Consider the following 12,612-nt stretch of genomic DNA (forward strand, 5'->3'; position numbering starts at 1 on the left):
ACTGGGTATCGAACCCGGGCCGCGGCGGTGAGAGCGCCGAATCCTAACCACTAGGGATTTGGTCAGTCGTATACTAGACCTCTCAATATGAATCAACGGGTCTGTACAGAGTCAACCAAGAGAGTATAACAAAGTAGTTCTTTCAGCTTATAGACTCATTGATCTTGATAGCAGCAGAGCATCACAGTATTATGTACGAATGATCATTAATTTTGAACCATAAATGCACATTCCCTGATCGGGAATCAAACCCCGGCCGCAGCTGTGAAAGCGCCGAATCCTAACCACAAGACCATCAGGAAGCTGGTTAGTAGTGTACCAGACCTGTCAACATGAATCCAGTGGTCTGTACAGAGCATGCCAAGAGTGTATAACAAAGCAGTTAGTCCACCTAACAAACTTTGTTGATCCTGGTAGCAGCAGAGCATGCCAGTATTCTATACAAATGATCATTAATTTTGAACCACAAATGCACATTCCCTGACCGGGAATCGAACCCGGGCCGCGGCGGTGAAAGCGCCGAATCCTAACCACCCAGGGATTAGGTCAGTAGTATACCAGACCTCTCAATATAAATCAATGGGTCTGTACAGATTCAACCAAGAGAGTATAACAAAGTAATTCATTCACCTAATAGACTTCATTGATCTTGGTAGCAGCAGAGCATGCCAGTATTATGTACAAATGATCATTAATTTTGAACCATAAATGCACATTCCCTGACCGGGAATCGAACCCGGGCCGCGGCGGTGAGAGCGCCGAATCCTAGCCACTAGACCATCAAGAAGCTGGTTAGTAGTGTACAAGACCTCTCAACATGAATCCAGTGGTCTGTACAGAGCAGGCCAAGAGTGTATAACAAAGTAGTTCTTTCACCTAATAAACTTTGTTGATCCTTGTAGCAGCAGAGCCCCACTATTATATACAAATGATCATTAATGTTGAACCATAAGTGTACATTCTCTGTCCGGGAATCAAATCCAGGGTGCGGCGGTGAGAGCGCCGAATCCTAACCACTAGGGATTTAGATCAGTCGTATACTAGACCTCTCAATATCAATCAATGGGTCTGTACAGAGTCAACCAAGAGAGTATAACAAAGTAGTTCTTTCAGCTAATAGACTCATTGATGTTGGTAGCAGCAGAGCATCCCACTATTATATACAAATGATAATTAATTTTGAACCACAAATGCACATTCCCTGACTGGGAATCGATCCTGGGCCGCGGCGGTGAGAGCGCCGAATCATAACCACTAGGGATTTGGTCAGTAGTATACCAGACCTCTCAATATGAATCAATGGGTCTGTACAGAGTCAACCAAGAGCGTATAACAAAGTAGTTCATTCACCTAATAGACTCATTGATGTTGGTACCAGCTGAGCATCACAGTATTATGTACAAATGATCATTAATTTTGAACCATAAATGCACATTCCCTGACTGGGAATAGAACCGGGGCCGCGGCGGTGAGAGCGCCGAATCCTAACCACTAGACCATCAGGGAGCTGGTTAATAGTGTACCAGACCTCTCAACATGAATCCACTAGTCTGTACAGAGCATGCCAAGAGTGTATAACAAAGCAGTTCGTTCACCTAACAAACTTTTTTGATCCTGGTAGCAGCAGAGCAGGCCAGTGTTCTATACAAATGATCATTAATTTTGAACCATAAATGCAAGTTCCCTGACCGGGAATCGAACCCGGGCTGCGGCAGTGAGAGCGCCGAAGCCTAACCACTAGGGACTTGGTCAGTAGTATGTATACCAGACCTCTCAATATGAATCAATGGGTCTGTAGAGAGTCAACCAAGAGCGTATAACAAAGTAGTTCATTCACCTAATAGACTTCATTGATCTTGGTAGCAGCAGAGCATCCCACTATTATATACAAATAATCATTAATTTTGAACCATAAATGCACATTCCCTGACCGGGAATCAAACCCGGGCCGCGGGGGTGAGAGCGCCGAATCCTAACCACTAGACCATCAGGGAGCTGGTTAGTAGTGTACCAGACCTCTCAACATGAATCCAGTAGTCTGTACAGAGCATGCCAAGAGTGTATAACAAAGCAGTTCGTTCACCTAATAAACTTTGTTAATCCTGGTAGCAGTAGAGCATGCCAGTATTCTATACAAATGATCGTTAATTTTGAACCACAAATGCATATTCCCTTACTGGGAATCGAACCTGGGCCGCGGCGGTGAGAGCACCGAATCCTAACCACTAGGGATTTGGTCAGTCGTATACCAGACCTCTCAATATGAATCAATGGGTCTGTACAGAGTCAACCAAGAGAGTATAACCAAGTAGTTCTTTCACCTAATAGACTCATTGATGTTGGTACCAGCTGAGCATCACAGTATTATGTACAAATGAACATTAATTTTGAACCATAAATGCACATTCCCTGATCGGGAATCGAACCCCGACCGCAGCTGTGAAAGCACCGAATCCTAACCACTAGACCATCAGGAAGCTGGTTAGTAGTGTACCAGACCTGTCAACATGAATCCAGTGGTCTGTACAGAGCATGCCAAGAGTGTATAACAAAGCAGTTAGTCCACCTAACAAACTTTGTTGATCCTGGTAGCAGCAGAGCATGCCAGTATTCTATACAAATGATCATTAATTTTGAACCACAAATGCACATTCCCTGACCGGGAATCGAACCCGGGCCGTGGCGCCGAATCCTAACCACTAGATCATCAGGGAGCTGGTTAGTAGTGTACCAGACCTCTCAACATGAATCCAGTGGTCTGTACAGAGCAGGCCAGAGTGTATAACAAAGTAGTTCTTTCACCTAATAAACTTTGTTGATCCTGGTAGCAGCAGAGCAGGCCAGTATTCTATACAAATGATCATTAATTTTGAACCATGAATGCACATTCTCTGACTGGGAATCGAACCCGGGCCGCGGCGGTGAGAGCGCCGAATCCTAACCACTAGGGATTTGGTCAGTCATATACTAGACCGATCAATATGAATCAATGGGTCTGTACAGAGTCAACCAAGAGAGTATAACAAAGTAGTTCGTTCACCTAATAAACTTTGTTAATCCTGGTAGCAGTAGAGCATGCCAGTATTCTATACAAATGATCGTTAATTTTGAACCACAAATGCATATTCCCTTACTGGGAATCGAACCTGGGCCGCGGCGGTGAGAGCACCGAATCCTAACCACTAGGGATTTGGTCAGTCGTATACCAGACCTCTCAATCCTGGTAGCAGCAGAGCATGCCAGTATTCTATACAAATGATCATTAATTTTGAACCACAAATGCAAATTCCCTGACCGGGAATCGACCCCGGGCCGCGGCGGTGAGAGCGCCGAATCCTAACCACTAGACCACCAGGGAGCTTGGAGCTAGGCTCCCAGACCTCTGAACATGAATCCATGGGTCTGTACAGAGCTGTTCATATTCAGCAAGGTTATACAGGGTCACTTGGATCATATGACAGTGTTGGGACCCTCCATTGGAATGTAGTGTTTAATATTAGCGTGAGGAGAACACAGGCCATGAGTGCGCTCACGAACACAGAGCTCTATCTTTGCTCTGCTCTTTGTTCTGTTCACCAGCAGTCCAAGCTTTATCCAACCAGAAACACGATCAGCAGTTTTCCTTTAACAGGCAACCACTGCACGCACCTACATTGCTAACCTTTCCACCCTAAAAGAGGTGTAGCCTGATCATTAATTTTGAACCATAAATGCACATTCCCTGATCGGGAATCGAACCCCGGCCGCAGCTGTGAAAGCGCCGAATCCTAACCACAAGACCATCAGGAAGCTGGTTAGTAGTGTACCAGACCTGTCAACATGAATCCAGTGGTCTGTACAGAGCATGCCAAGAGTGTATAACAAAGCAGTTAGTCCACCTAACAAACTTTGTTCATCCTGGTAGCAGCAGAGCATGCCAGTATTCTATACAAATGATCATTAATTTTGAACCACAAATGCAAATTCCCTGACCGGGAATCGACCCCGGGCCGCGGCGGTGAGAGCGCCGAATCCTAGCCACTAGACCATCAGGGAGCTGGTTAGTAGTGTACAAGACCTCTCAACATGAATCCAGTGGTCTGTACAGAGCAGGCCAAGAGTGTATAACAAAGTAGTTCTTTCACCTAATAAACTTTGTTGATCGTTGTAGCAGCAGAGCCCCACTATTATATACAAATGATCATTAATGTTGAACCATAAGTGTACATTCTCTGTCCGGGAATCAAATCCGGGGTGCGGTGGTGAGAGCGCCGAATCCTAACCACTAGACCATCAGGGGTTGGTTAGTAGTGTACCAGACCTCTCAACATGAATCCACTAGTCTGTACAGAGCATGCCAAGAGTGTATAACAAAGCAGTTCGTTCACCTAACACACTTTGTTGATCCTGGTAGCAGCAGAGCAGGCCAGTACTCTATACAAATGATCATTAATTTTGAACCATAAATGCAAATTCCCTGACCGGGAATCGAACCCGGGCTGCGGCAGTGAGAGCGCCGAAGCCTAACCACTAGGGACTTGGTCAGTAGTATGTATACCAGACCTCTCAATATGAATCAATGGGTCTGTAGAGAGTCAACCAAGAGCGTATAACAAAGTAGTTCATTCACCTAATAGACTTCATTGATCTTGGTAGCAGCAGAACATCCCGCTATTATATACAAATGATCATTAATTTTGAACCATAAATGCCCATTCCCTGACCGGGAATCGATACCGGGCCGCGGCGGTGAGAGCGCCGAATCCTAACCACTAGACCATCAAGGAGCTGGTTAGTAGTGTACCAGACCTCTCAACGTGAATCCAGTAGTCTGTACAGAGCATGCCAAGAGTGTATAACAAAGCAGTTCGTTCACCTAATAAACTTTGTTGATCCTGGTAGCAGTAGAGCATGCCAGTATTCTATACCAATGATCGTTAATTTTGAACCACAAATGCATATTCCCTGACTGGGAATCGAACCTGGGCCGCGGCGGTGAGAGCACCGAATCCTAACCACTAGGGTTTTGGTCAGTCGTATACTAGACCTCTCAATATGAATCAATGGGTCTGTACAGAGTCAACCAAGAGAGTATAACAAAGTAGTTCTTTCACCTAATAGACTCATTGATCTTGGTAGCAGCAGAGCATCCCACTATTATATACAAATGATAATTAATTTTGAACCACAAATGCACATTCCCTGACTGGGAATCGATCCTGGGCTGCGGCGGTGAGAGCGCCGAATCATAACCACTAGGGATTTGGTCAGTAGTATACCAGACCTCTCAATATGAATCAATGGGTCTGTACAGAGTCAACCAAGAGAGTATAACAAAGTAGTTCTTTCACCTAATAGACTCATTGATGTTGGTACCAGCTGAGCATCACAGTATTATGTACAAATGATCATTAATTTTGAACCATAAATGCACATTCCCTGATCGGGAATCGAACCCCGGCCGCAGCTGTGAAAGCGCCGAATCCTAACCACTAGACCATCAGGAAGCTGGTTAGTAGTGTACCAGACCTGTCAACATGAATCCAGTGGTCTGTACAGAGCATGCCAAGAGTGTATAACAAAGCAGTTAGTCCACCTAACAAACTCTGTTGATCCTGGTAGCAGCAGAGCATGCCAGTATTCTATACAAATGATCATTAATTTTGAACCACAAATGCACATTCCCTGACCGGGAATCGAACCCGGGCCGCGGCGGTGAGAGCGTCGAATCCTAACCACCCAGGGATTAGGTCAGTAGTATACCAGACCTCTCAATATAAATCAATGGGTCTGTACAGAGTCAACCAAGAGAGTATAACAAAGTAGTTCATTCACCTAATAGACTTCATTGATCTTGGTAGCAGCAGAGCATCCCACTATTATATACAAATGATCATTAATTTTGAACCATAAATGCACATTCCCTCACCGCGAATCGAACCCAGGCCGCGGCCGTGAGAGCGCCGAATCCTAGCCACTAGACCATCAGGAAGCTGGTTAATAGTGTACAAGACCTCTCAACATGAATCCAGTGGTCTGTACAGAGCAGGCCAAGAGTGTATAACAAAGTAGTTCTTTCACCTAATAAACTTTGTTGATCCTTGTAGCAGCAGAGCCCCACTATTATATACAAATGATCATTAATTTTGAACCATAAGTGTACATTCTCTGTCCGGGAATCAAATCCGGGGTGCGGTGGTGAGAGCGCCGAATCCTAACCACTAGACCATCAGGGGTTGGTTAGTAGTGTACCAGACCTCTCAACATGAATCCACTAGTCTGTACAGAGCATGCCAAGAGTGTATAACAAAGCAGTTCGTTCACCTAACAAACTTTGTTGATCCTGGTAGCAGCAGAGCAGGCCAGTATTCTATACAAATGATCATTAATTTTGAACCATAAATGCAAATTCCCTGACCGGGAATCGAACCCGGGCCGCGGCAGTGAGAGCGCCGAAGCCTAACCACTAGGGACTTGGTCAGTAGTATGTATACCAGACCTCTCAATATGAATCAATGGGTCTGTAGAGAGTCAACCAAGAGCGTATAACAAAGTAGTTCATCACCTAATAGACTTCATTGATCTTGGTAGCAGCAGAGCATCCCACTATTATATACAAATGCTCATTAATTTTGAACCATAAATGCACATTCCCTGACTGGGAATCGAACCGGGGCTGCGGCGCTGAGAGCGCCGAATCCTAACCACTAGACCATCAGGGAGCTTGTTAGAAGTGTACCAGACCTCTCAACATGAATCCACTAGTCTGTACAGAGCATGCCAAGAGTGTATAACAAAGCAGTTCGTTCACCTAACAAACTTTGTTGATCCTGGTAGCAGCAGAGCATGCCAGTATTCTATACAAATGATCATTAATTTTGAACCATAAATGCAAATTCCCTGACCGGGAATCGAACCTGGGCTGCGGCAGTGAGAGCGCCGAAGCCTAACCACTAGACTATTAGGGAAGGGGTTTCTAACTTTTCCAGACCTTTCAATATGAATCCATGGGTGTGTACAGAGCCAGCCAAGAGATTACAACAAAGTAGTTCTTTCACCTATTCGACTTTATTAATGTTGGTAGAAGCTGAGCATCCCAGTATTATATACAAAAATTCATTAATTTTGAACCATAAATACACATTCCCTGACCGGGAATCGAACCCGGGCCGCGGCGGTGAGAGCGCCGAATCCTAACCACTAGACCACCAGGGAGCTTGGAGCTAGGCTCCCAGACCTCTGAACATGAATCCATGGGTCTGTACAGAGCTGTTCATATTCAGCAAGGTTATACAGGGTCACTTGGATCATATGACAGTGTTGGGACCCTCCATTGGAATGTAGTGTTTAATATTAGCGTGAGGAGAACACAGGCCATGAGTGCGCTCACGAACACAGAGCTCTATCTTTGCTCTGCTCTTTGTTCTGTTCACCAGCAGTCCAAGCTTTATCCAACCAGAAACACGATCAGCAGTTTTCCTTTAACAGGCAACCACTGCACGCACCTACATTGCTAACCTTTCCACCCTAAAAGAGGTGTAGCCTAAATTCCTCAGGCTAGGCCACACCATATCATAAATCTAGTGTTTCCAATAACATTGGATTTTCTCTTGATCTTTAAAGTTGCTCCTAGAGTAACTGATTACCTGTATCACCAGTATTTTTGCCAGAGCATCCAATGTGCCAATCCAAAGAGAACAGAGATCTTCCCAGAGCCAGCCCTTTCTCTTCTGACTGCATTATGAGATGGTGGTGATTTTTAACTATGGTGTTTATTCGACTTTGAAGATATTTCTTATACCCCCCCTTTTTTTTTCGCACCAATTGCATTTGGCAAATTACCCCACTCTTCCAAGCCGTCCCAGTCGCTGCTCCACCCCCTCTGCCAATTCGGGGAGGGCTGCAGTCTACCGCATGCCTCATCTGATACACGCGGAGTCACCAACCACTTCTTTTCACCTGACAGTGAGGAGTTTCACCAGGGGGTTTAGCACATGGGAGGATCATGCTATTCCCCCCAGTTCCCCCTCCCCCCGAACAGGCACCCTGACTGACAAAAGGAGGTGCTAAGTGCAGCGACCAGGATACACCCACATCCGCCTTTCCACCCGCAGATACTGCCAATTGTGTCTGTAGGGACGCCCGACCAAGACGGAGGTAACACAGGGTTACATTTCACGAACTCCAAAATGGCTGAGAGGGTTATTGCATTGTGACATCATCCACAATAGCTCGCTGGAAAAAAGAAAAACGATGGAGGTGCATTCCCCGTGCCAATCCCGGACAATATGACCCCCTGTGGTCATATGTCCTTCCACCGACCCCGTATTCGCACGCCCACCGGAAGCGCTATTCCTCTTTCCATCTCCAACTTAATGAGATCGGTCGATGGCTGTTTCTCTCTCGCTGGGACTAAGAGTAAACCTGCAAATACGCAAGTAATCTAGTGATATACTGGTATATTAGATACTAACTTATAGTTAGATTACCTTTTATCGCCAAGATGTTCGTTAATCCGGTCGATGTGGGCGGATTCTACGCTTGGTGCGGTTGTGTTAAACCGGCGACGCTCCAATGGGACCCCCATCCGGACTGTGTCTCCCATATCCCGCATGTTCACTACACGGGCTACTTGAGGGATGTAGACCGTAATGAGATTGACTGCAATTTCTGTAAAACCATCAGAGGATCGGGGCGCCAAAGGTGGGCTGCCCTGTACCGTCAAAGATGGGGACTTGCAGATCCCTTCGCACCTGCTAACGAGGCGGCTAGCATGGTGCTACCTAGCTATAGCCATGGGGCGGAGGCTAGCAACATCCCTCCGATGCTTCCTAGCTACAGTCACGGGACGGCGGCTAGCATTAGCATCCCTCCGGAGCCAGAGGCTATCCCACCATCCGGGGTAGTTAGAGAGGACTGGACCAATGAGATCCTATCTCTCCCTGGTGAATCCGTGGCATGTTATTCGGCGGGTGCGGAACCCGAGGATTCACTGCCTGAGGAAGTAGACGATCAGGGCGTGGAAGACGACCAGCCAAGTTCGTCTCAACCAAACAAAGATGGCGACGCCATGCAACGTGGGTCCGAAACATTCCTCGCCAGTTTCCGCGATCTGTTCGCGCGAGCGGTCAAGTCTGCCGACATCGTTACCGAGCCGGGCAATCCTCAAGATCCGGTGGTACCCGATTTTCCACGAATGGCAGAGAGGGTCAGGGACTCCACTCTACCACCTTATCCTCACATCGAACGAGCGTTTAAGCGGGCGGAGGCGGATCCGCTACTTAAATCGTCCTCAAAGTTCAGTCAGAAGGGGGTTGACGTCTTAGCAGTCCAGGTTAGGAACCTCAACTACAAAGACTGGAAAATTCCGCAACCAGAGAGGGACGTTTTATCGTTCAACCCTAACACCAAGGTGGGGTCTCGCGATACTCCCAAACACCCTTCGCAGTGGGGCCAACAGGTGGATCGTTACGCGTGTGATGCATGGCACGCCAGTACACGCGCAGCTGGACTCGTCTCAACGGCTGGGATGATAACGGCGTACATGCGCAAGCTCTGCAGCCTATCAAACGTCGAGCAAAGCAAAGCCGCCATCGCTACAGCAGGTATCGACGGGGCCGAGTTTGGTGACGTAGTGGCCAGCGAAGCAGGTTGTGAGTACATCTTGGAAATGGAACGCATAGCTGACTTCCTGGGATCGCTGCTGTATTCCATCGCTCTAGAGTGCGGTTCTAGCGCAGCTGCCTCTACCCTTTCGCGCAGACGTCTCTGGCTAGAGACAGCCGGGGTAAAAGAGGAATTCTGCAAGGAGTGGATGGCCCACTCCTGCGCAGGGTACCAGGGCCTGTTTGGAACGATCCCGGACATTATCAGCAAATACAAGGCCGCCCAGGCCGAGCGCGAAACCTTGCACAAGGAGCTTCTCCCGATGATGAAGAACCCACCTACCCCTAAGCCCGCGGTGGGCAAAGGGCAGGGGGACAAGCCTGCGCGCAAGCAGAAATGGAGAGAGACTTATCCAAAAAGAGGTGGTAAAGCGGGGCGCGGGCGTGGACAGGGCTCACGTCCAAATTCCCAGTCTTCCACAGAACCAGCGGCCAATGCGGCCAAGCCGGACAGCACAGACACTTCCAAGAAGGGAGCTGCCAAGTGACGTGTTTCGACCCACACCAAGAGACTGATTCCAGAGCCGTCTCCGGCGATATAGATGCTTGTTCAGGGGACACAGCGTGCGCAGGGCTAAACACTGCGCCTTTTATTTTGGTTTCTGATGCACAGTCTACTTGTTCTATTCCAAAGGTTGTGAATGTGAATAAAAGTTTTTATGTTGGTGATGATGGTGATTGCGTTTTAAAAGGTTTGAAACGCAAGTCTGATTGTCTGTCTGAATCTTTAGGTAAAGATGATGATAACAATGTAATAACATCCCTGCTGGAAATATTGGATAATAATGACATGAGCGCAAATGAGCCCCTGGGAGGGGACTATGATGCGACAATGTTTAGTCTCTCTGATGGGTCAAATGGTAATTTGGAAAGGTTCAAAACGCCAATTCCCCCATCTGGGTCTCCTTTACAAGGACGAAGCCCCCCCATGGATGCAGGGCATGGCGGGCGGGGCTTCCCCAGACCCTTTACGCGCAACTTACGCGCGCTACCTGAACAGCAAGGTACAGGAGGCAACGAGACCTCTGTCACGCATGTTACACAGGTGGAAGGAATTGGTCCCGTCGGCTTCTGTTTTGGATCAGATAGCCCACGGACACCAAATCCTTTTCGAGAACGGTATTGTACCCCCGTACTTGGGAATAGTGCATACGGAACCGGGGTCGGTGGCCGAAGCACAAATCCTAGACAACGAACTCACAGAGTTACTCTCGAAAGGGGCAATCACGGTGGTTCCTCCCCTAGAAAGAGAAGACGGGTTTTACAGCCGTTTCTTTCTGGTCCCGAAGAAGGATGGGGGCATGCGCCCAATCCTAGATTTGAAACCCTTCAACAAGTATGTAGAGAAGGTCAGTTTCAAAATGCTACGCACACTGGTTCTGCTGTCAATGGTGACACAGTCCGATTGGCTAACTTCGGTCGACCTAAAAGATGCTTTCTCTCATTGTCCGATTGCGGAAAGACACAGAAAGTATCTTCGGTTCTGTTACCGGGGTCAGTGTTACCAGTACACATGCCTCCCGTTCGGATATCGCCTCTCTCCTCTGACATTCACAAGGTGTGTGAAAGCAGCGCTCGGAGTGTTGATGCGCAAAGGTATGCGCTTGGCATGGTTCCTAGACGACCTGTTGGTGTTGGCCCGGTCGCCGGAACAAGCAATACTCCATACTCAGGAGTTGATGGAATTCATGGAGTACATGGGTTTCACTATCAACATAAAGAAGAGCGCGCCATGGCCTTCGTGCCAGGCAACGTATCTGGGTCTGAGTTTGGATACGGTATCCATGCGCGCAACCCTTACGCAAGAGAGATGGCATTCCACCAGGACCACGTTAGCACATTTCGTCCCGGGGACATATGTCACTTATCGGATGATCAGGAGGCTGCTGGGCCTTCTGGCATCGGCTCACCAAGTTGTTCCTTTAGGTCTGTTGTTCATGAGGAGACTGCAATTGTGGTTCGCAGTTCACTTCTTGAAATACGGCAACGAACGCCGGTACAACAACCATCTTATCCTGGTCCCGCGCGTGGTAGCGCAGGACCTAGACCACTGGAACAGAGCCAGCTTGGACATGTCTGGGGTCCCTATGGGCCCAGGGGGGCCCCAGGGGACCCGAGGTATCGATTTATACGGATGCGTCCCTCTCGGGTTGGGGGGCCATCCTTGGCTACAAAACAGCGCGAGGAGTGTGGCCGTCTGGGGAGAAGGTCCACATCAACGCACGCGAGACGGAGACGATTTGGCTGGCTACCCAGCATTTCGCTCAGGATCTCGTAGGCCGTCACATACTGATAATGACAGACAGCATGACGGCCAAGGCCTACATCAACCGCCAAGAAGGTATGAAGTCCAAGCGTTGCAAAGAGTTGGCCATGCAAATTTGGATTTGGGTCAACAGCAACGCGCTATCAATCAGGGCGCTTCATGTTCCTGGGAAGGACAACGAAGCAGCGGACATCCTCTCGAGAGGCGGCCCGCATGCGGACAATTGGAGCCTCAACCCAGCCATAGTGGCTATGATCTGGGAGAGGTTTGGGGTAGCTCAAGTGGATCTGTGCGTTATGTCTCAGCTAAGCTGGATGTGCTCTTGGCACTTACCACCGCAGCGAGGGGTTGTGAGCTCACTGCACTCACCATCAAGGGGATGGTGTTTTCTGGTGATCTGATGGTCACGCTCTTTACAGACCCCAGCTTCGTGCCCAAAACTGTGTCTGTCCTGACGCGTAGGGCCCCGGTGGTGATACACGCGTTTCATCCGTCACCGGTGACTAGGGATGAGAAACGCTTGCACCTCTCGTGTCCTGTACGGGCTTTACGCATTTACATGCGGCGCACAGCAGATATTCGTAGGTCTGACAGGCTGCTGTTGACCTACAGAGTGAGCAAACCAGGTTATGCCCTTTCCACCCAGAGGCTAGCACACTGGCTGGTGGATGGTATTACGGAGGCGTATACCAAAGCGGGTAA

General features: G+C 48.2%; 1 protein-coding gene and 1 non-coding gene across 4 annotated transcripts in view; one reads left to right on the forward strand and one right to left on the reverse strand.

Annotated features, from left to right (window-relative positions):
* eogt (EGF domain-specific O-linked N-acetylglucosamine (GlcNAc) transferase) overlaps positions 1-12,612 on the forward strand; it is a 202,130-nt gene that overhangs the window by 182,026 nt on the left and 7,492 nt on the right. The window lies entirely within an intron of this gene.
* Positions 7,123-7,194, reverse strand: trnae-cuc (transfer RNA glutamic acid (anticodon CUC)). The gene has a single exon. It is a non-coding gene; the product is annotated as a tRNA-Glu (tRNA).

This window comes from Lampris incognitus, chromosome 2 (genome assembly GCF_029633865.1).
Source record: "Lampris incognitus isolate fLamInc1 chromosome 2, fLamInc1.hap2, whole genome shotgun sequence".
Taxonomy (NCBI): Eukaryota; Metazoa; Chordata; class Actinopteri; order Lampriformes; family Lampridae; genus Lampris; species Lampris incognitus.